The sequence below is a fragment of the Oryctolagus cuniculus genome, chromosome 11 (assembly GCF_964237555.1).
Source record: "Oryctolagus cuniculus chromosome 11, mOryCun1.1, whole genome shotgun sequence".
Lineage (NCBI taxonomy): Eukaryota > Metazoa > Chordata > Mammalia > Lagomorpha > Leporidae > Oryctolagus > Oryctolagus cuniculus.
This window is the reverse complement of record NC_091442.1, coordinates 94,720,330-94,727,820: the sequence shown is the minus strand read 5'-3', so window position 1 is coordinate 94,727,820 and position 7,491 is coordinate 94,720,330. Positions and strand designations below refer to the sequence as shown.

Below are 7,491 nucleotides of genomic sequence, written 5' to 3'. Positions count from 1 at the left end.
CATTGGAGGGTGAACCAACGGCAAAGGAAGACCTTTCTCTCTGTCTCTCTCTCTCACTGTCCACTCTGCCTGTCCAAAAAAAAAAAAAAAAAAAAATTCTATAGTCAGAAGTGGGTAGGAGTGGGGCATTTGGCCTAGGGGTTAAGATGCCTGCATTCCACACCAGAGTAGCTGAGTTCACTTTACAGCTCTGGTTCCATTCTAGAATTCCTGTTAATGCAGACCACTGTAGGCAGCAGTGATAGTTTAGGTAACTGGATTCCTGCTTCCCCTGTGGGAGAACTGTATGGAATTCATGACTCCTATCTTTGAATATGGCCCAGACCTTCTAGTGGGAATTTGGGGAATGGGGTAGTAAAAGAGGATTCTCTCTCTCTTTATTTTTCTCTGTCTTTCAAATAGATAAATACAAACTAAAAAAAAAAGAAGAAGCAGAGGGAGGGATCGGGGTATTAATTGTAGGTCTGCAGGCATCTATCACCTGCATTTTCTTATGAAACATTTCATTTCAAGATACAATTCAAAACAAAAATTTGTTTTAAATACTGAAACTATTTTTAAAGATTCATTTACTTATTTGAAAGTCAGAGTGACAGAGAAAGATGAAGAGTCACAGAGAGATGTCCATATGATTGTTCACTTCTCAATGCCCACAACAACTAGGTCTAGGCCAGGCTGAAACCATAAGCCAGGTGCTCCATCCAAGTCTCCCATGTAAAGGGGGAACCCAAGTACTTGCACCATCATCTGCTGCCTCCCAGGTGCATCATCAGGAAGCTGGATTGGAAGGACAGAGTAGCTAGGACTTGAAGTAGGCACTTCAATCAATATGGAAGGCACACATCCTAAATGGTGGTTTAACCAATGGTCTGCCTCTGAAGCCATATTTTTAAATACTGAAACCATTTCATTTATAAAGAAGTACTACTTCACCCTAATCAACTACAGTTATTATCCAGGATATTTGTAGAATCTTGATAGAGCAACAAGGTCCTTCCTCCTTACCATTCAACATATACAATCTCAGTCTCAACAATAGAAAGAGCCTAAAACCATTTCATATTTTATAGTAGGTTACAAATTAGATTCTGATGCAGTATATTGCATAATCCACTGAGAAGGATCAGGTGCAACTTAATGTCATAAACTGTATTAGTCAGCTTTTCATTACTTTAACTAAAATACCTGAGAAGGAGTGGAAATTGTGGCATAGCTATTTAGGATACCTGCATCCCATATCAGAATGCCAGTTTGAGTCCCAGCTACCCCACTTCCAATCCAGTTCCTTATTAATCCACTTGGGAAGTGAATAAATAAGTAAATAAACAAACCTTAAAAATATCTGAGAGTCTACTTGGGAAAAAGGCTTATTTTGGCTTACAGTTCTGGAGGTCCACAGCCCAGGATATGGTGTTCCCATTGGTTCAAACACCTGGTAAGATGGAAGGATGGCAAGGGATGATCACACGGTGAGACAGGAAGTACAATGGGAAAATAGGCCTACCAAGGCTTACGTATCCAACCCTCTTGCAAGAACTTTTGCAAAAGAAAGCATCCATGGCCATCTTTCCACTAGGCCCACCTCCATGAACCACTAACGTGAGACTTTGGATTTAAATGTCTGTGAGTTTGGGGAGCCAAATTCTGTTCAAACCATGACACAAAATAAATTCAGATATAGTGGGTATGCTTATGAAAACCTGTAAGAGAAAATGGTTTTAAATAATATTATCAATTTGGAAAAATGATCTTAAAAGTGCATCTCTTAAAGTAGATCAGTAGCAAATACAAAAAGAGGGAAAGGAGAGAACTGGAATTTCTGATGGAATTATTTTCTTGTGACTATAAAGAGATACTAAGAGCTAACCAAGAAATATTGTCTGCAAAGCTCAAGGGCTTCTTTGTCTGCGTGTTCAATTCAAATGAGTTCATTTTATTATCATCATTTTTTAAAAAAAATATTATTTTTAACAGGCTTTGTTCATTGCCCTAACACCTAATAAATACTTCTTATTCTTGTCAACAAAAGGCACATTTCCTCACTTGTTTCTATTCTTGCCTCCCTCCTAGAGAAATTAATGGAGCAAATAACACTTTTATTAAACAATGCACCAATTTTTAAAAGCAGATACCATCCACAAACCTTACTGAATCACAAAGACTTTCATTGCATAGTTTGCCCTGTCATTCTTTTGCCTCCATGCTGCACAGAACACTCTGATGGAGGCCATGACAATTGGCTGCTGCTGATTACCTGAAAGTGCTATTCAATGTATGCAAATTCCCTCTCCAGCATTCTTAGTAAAGCCCTTTGGGAGAGTGGTGCTGTGACAAAGCATATTTGAAAGAGGCGGGTCAACCATGGATATTACAGTGCACATATGGCTACACAAGGCTTGAATATGAAATGCTTTCCCTGAAAAATAAGTTGGCAGCCATGTAAAATCTGCCATTAATATTTGATGCAGGGAGGTGTTGCTATCCAATATCTGGAACGAGTGAGGAGTGATTCCAAGCACATTTCTGGTTTTTTTTTCCATGGCTATTGTCCTGTCTATAATCACTGCAGAACTGATATTCAGCAGATACAGCAGTAGAGACTCAACAGTAGCAGTCAGGGAAAAGTTGGTCCATTCTTCACTGACTGTGCAGCAAATGCTGTTAAAGGCAGGGGAAAACATTTGTTCATGAATATACATTTGATACCTATAAATGCTTTGTGCCATGAATATTTATCTCTTTCATGGATTGCAGCTGTTGTGTATTGAAAACTATTAACAGGTTGGAAATCTTCCTTTAGAAATCTCTGCCTGTCATTGGTGTGCAAAACCATTCCTAGAAATTTATCTTTTTGTCCTCCTTCCTCTGTGGGAAAGATAGAATACTCCTGGGGTTTATAATAAGGTTAGTCTCTTCATAGATAGAGAAAAAGAATTTGGTAAAAATAGAAGGTATCTTTCTTGGGAGATTTTTTACATAAGATATGTTATGTGGGGGTCTTCAAAATGTTAACGCAAAATGTGTATTATTGAAAAACTATGCCTGGGTTTCAAAGTTTTTTGCACCAAAATAAACTTATCTTTTAATTACATTTCTTTAAGCTTTCTCAAGTATGCTTATGTTTGCATGGGTGTATTTAAAATTTTTAACTTAAAATTTTAAGGTAGCATTACAACTAAGGCAGAGTTTTGACTACCAACTGATCTTCAGGCTTTAATGAATTTTCCATTGTTGGTAGAAGTGAAAATACCACACAAGAAATCTCACATAATCCTGCAGCTAATTAAATCAGTTGGGGTTCTTTCCTTATTGGGCTCAATATGCAATGGCTGTAAACAAAAGCCCCCTAGGTAATGTAGGCAGCCTGTTACTTACATGTGCATAAACATCATTGGACACAACCTTGTCCAATGGATGCTCCTGTCTCTGACCGCCTGTTTTACAATCTAAGTTCTATACAAAGTATGTTAACCACCTTTGGAAAGGCACAGAGCATTACAGTTCAGCTCTCTCTCTCATGGTCACTAGCCTACCTGCCCTCTATCATATGCTGATGCAGAAAGAAAATCCTCATTAGATATGAGCCCCAGGACCTAAGACTCCCCAGACTCCAGAACTGTAAGAAATTAATTGCTGTTCTTTACCAATTATATAATCTTGGGTATTCTGCTTTAGCAACTTAAACTGGACTAAAACATCTTATTTTTTTGAACATGGATGATGATACTTTTATGACATCAACTCTCTTAAATTATCATAGAGAATAAAAGCAAACTCAATTGAAACCACAGCAGGCATTTTTAAAGAAACTGATAAACTGATTCCAAAGTTGATATAAAGATATAAAATTATAGGGCTTCTCAGAAAAAATAAGAGTGGGAGTGAGAGTGAGGAGGAAGTTTTTAACTGTAAAGCTGTATAGTTCTGCAAATATTTCTACAGACACATCTAAGGGTACAGTTGAAAAACTTGCCATTAAGCTGGGTGGTAAAAAATACCATCTTAATTGTTAAAGTAAGCATATTAAGTGTTAAAGTGAACATATAGATAGGAGTAAGTGTTAAAGTGATCATGTAAATAGGATCAACAATAGAATTATAAAGGAGAGAAAGTTCCAACATGGGAATCACTCCACACAGCAGACTCATAGAATGACAATTGCTTTAAGTAGCACTCTGACCTCAGAATTAGCCCTTAAAACATCCTTATCTGGCTGAAAAGCCAATGACAGCATTTCAGGAATGGAAAGCAAAGACACTGTGGCAAAAAATGTTCTACATGAAGAATCTCTGTGAGACCCCAGTGGAAAGAAGTGGCCATTAAAGAAGGACATACTTTTCTCTGAAGGGAGGAGAGAACTTCCACTTTGCTTATGGCCTTGTCTAAATATGGACGGAGATTGTGGACTCAACAGGCTTCCATAGTCTTGGCAACTCCTGTCAAGAGCCTTGAGTGATCACAAACATCATAATAAGAGTGTTAATTGTTAAATTAACAACAAGAGTCACTGTGCAGTAACTTCCCCTGCAGGACCTCTGTCCTCAATGAATTGTATTATGAGAGTTAACTGTAAAACTTGTTCTGAAACAGTTTTTGTGTGTGTGTGTGTGTGTGTGTGTGCAAATTGTTGAAATCTTTACTTAGTATAGAGTTGGTATTCGGTGTACAAGTTAACTGAAAATGAATTTTAATGGAGAATGGGACTGGGAATGGGAGAAGGAGGAGGAAGAGGGATGGGAGTGTGGGTGGGAGGGAGGGTGTGGTAGGAAGAATCACTATATTCCTAATCATGTACTTATGAAATTTGTATTCCTTAAATAAAAGGTCTCTTTGGGGAAAAATAATTGCAGATATTTATATAAAAATATATGAAATGATATAAAAAATTTAAATAACCAATTTTGAAAAAAACAAAGTTATAATGCTTCTACTGAAGGCTAACATAGTATCTTCTTATATATATATACATATATATATTTTAACTTTTATTTAATGAATATAAATTTCCAAAGTACAGCTTATGGATTACAATGGCTTCCCCCCATAATGTCCCTCCCACCCGCAACCCTCCCCTTTCCCACTCCCTCTTCCTTCCATTCACATCAAGATTCATTTTCGATTCTCTTTATATACAGAAGATCAGTTTAGCACACATTAAGTAAAGATTTCAACAGTTTGCTCCCACACAGAAACATAAAGTGAAAAATACTGTTTGAGTACTAGTTATAGCATTAAATCTCAATGTACAGCATACTAAGGACAAAGATCCTACATGAGGAGTAAGTGTACAGTGACTCCTGTTGTTGACTTAACAAATTGACACTCTTGTTTATGGCCTCAGTAATTACCCTAGGCTCTTGTCATGAGCTGCCAAGGCTATGGAAGCCCCCGAGTACACCGACTCTGATCATATTTAGACAAGGCCATGATCAAAGTAGAAGTTCTCTCCTCCCTTCAGAGAAAGGTACCTCCTTCTTTGATGACCCGTTCTTTCCACTGGGATCTCACTTGCGGAGATCTTTCATTTAGGTTCTTTTTTTTTTTTTCCCCAGAGTGTCTTGGCTTTCCATGCCTGCAATACTCTCCTGGGCTTTTCAGCTGGATCCACATGCCTTAAGGGCTGATTCTGAGGCCAGAGTGCTGTTTAGGACATCTGCCATTCTATGGGTCTGCTGTGTATCTCACTTCCCATGTTGGATCGTTCTCTCCCTTTTTTATTCTATCAGCTAGTATTTGCAGACACTATTCTTGTTTATGTGATCCCTTTGGTTCTTAGTCCTATCATTATGATCAATTGTGAACAGAAATTGATCACTGGGACTAGTGAGATGGCATTGGTACATGCCACCTTGATGGGATTGAATTGGAGTCCCCTGGTATGTTTCTAACTCTACTGTTTGAGGTAAGTCAGCTTGAGCATGTCCTGAATTGCACATCTCTTCCCTCTCTTATTCCCATTCTCAACAAATTTCATGTGTTTCATCTGTACAGATTAAGGAGCATAGTGATATTTCCCACCCTTATATCCCTCTTGCCCACACTCCCACCCTCTTCTCTCTTCATTCCTTTCTTTTTATTCCTTTTGATTTTTACAATGAAATACTTCAGTCTGCTTTATAATCATAAGATTAACCCTCCACTAAGTAAATAACTCAACAAACCTTAGGAAGAAAAAAACATTGTTCCTTAACAGTAGGCACAAGGGCTGTAAATAATAATCAATTCTAAAAATGCCAATTTTGCTCATATACATTAAATTTTTTTGTACTCTTAGTTAGCACAGATAAAGGAAAACATATAGTATTTGTCTTTTTGGAACTGGCTTATTTCACTAATATAATGGTATCCAGTTGCATCTATTTTGTTGAGAAAGCCAAGATTTCATTCTTTTTTTATGGTTGAATAGTATTCCCTAGTACATATATAGCACATTTTCTTGTCCAGTCGTTGGTTGACGGGCATCTGAGTTGATTCCATATCTTAGATATTGTGACTTGAGCTACAATAAACATTAGGGTACATATAACTCTTTCAGAGACTGATTTTATTTTGTTTGGCTAGATTCCCAGGAGTGGAAATCCTGGGTCATATTTTAGATCTTTTTTCAGATTTCTGACGAATCTCTGTACTCTCTTCCACAATGGCTATACTAGTTTGACTTCCTATGAATAGTGAGTTAGGATAACTTTTTCCCCACATCCTTGCCAACATATATTGTTTTGGGTTTCTGTATGAGAACCATTCTAACTGGGGTGAGGTGAAACCTAATTGTGGTTTTGATTTGCATTTTCCTGATGGCTAGTGATCCTGAGCATTTTTTCATGTGTCTGTTGGCCATTTGAATTTCATATTTTGAAAAAGACAACATCTTACACTCATGATCTCATTTAATCTTTATTGCAGTTTATACAGTAATAGCAAGAGTCTCCAGGTTGGTGTTGTGGTACAGCAGGTTAAAAGTCCCCACCTGCAATGCCAGCAACCCATATGGGCACTAGTTTGAACCCCAGCTGCTCTAATTCCAATGCAGCTCCTTGCTAATGTGCCTAGGAAAGCAGCAGAGGATGGCCCAAGTTCTTGGGCTCTTTACCCAGGTGGGAAAACATAGAAGAAGCTCCTGGCTTCTGGCTTTGGATCAGCTCACCTATGGTTGTTGCAGCATTTGGGGAGTGAACAAGTGGATGGAAGACACCCCCCCCCCCCATCGTCTCTCTCTCTCTCTGTCTCTACTTCTGTCTGTAACTCTGTCTTTCAAATGAATACAGTAAATCTAAAAACAAACAAACAAACAAAAACAGGACTCTTAACTGAGAGTTTGAGGGAAATCAAGGCATAAAGCCGGGAATAGAAGATTGAGCTAGGAAGAAGGTTGGTTCTCTAGGGCTCCAGAATCTGGACCAGCCTGTATACCAGAGTAAGTATACCAGAAGCATTGAGTCAAAGCTACACTAACATGGCAAAAGTTTGTCCCCCTTCTATCATCATGTACTG

General features: G+C 38.1%; 1 non-coding gene across 1 annotated transcript; it reads left to right on the top strand.

The window, feature by feature from the left end:
- Positions 1–3,273: 3,273 nt before the first annotated feature.
- LOC127491213 (small nucleolar RNA SNORA70) lies at positions 3,274–3,403 on the top strand. Its single transcript, XR_007919803.1, has one exon. It is a non-coding gene; the product is annotated as a small nucleolar RNA SNORA70 (small nucleolar RNA).
- The last annotated feature ends 4,088 nt before the right edge of the window (positions 3,404–7,491 follow it).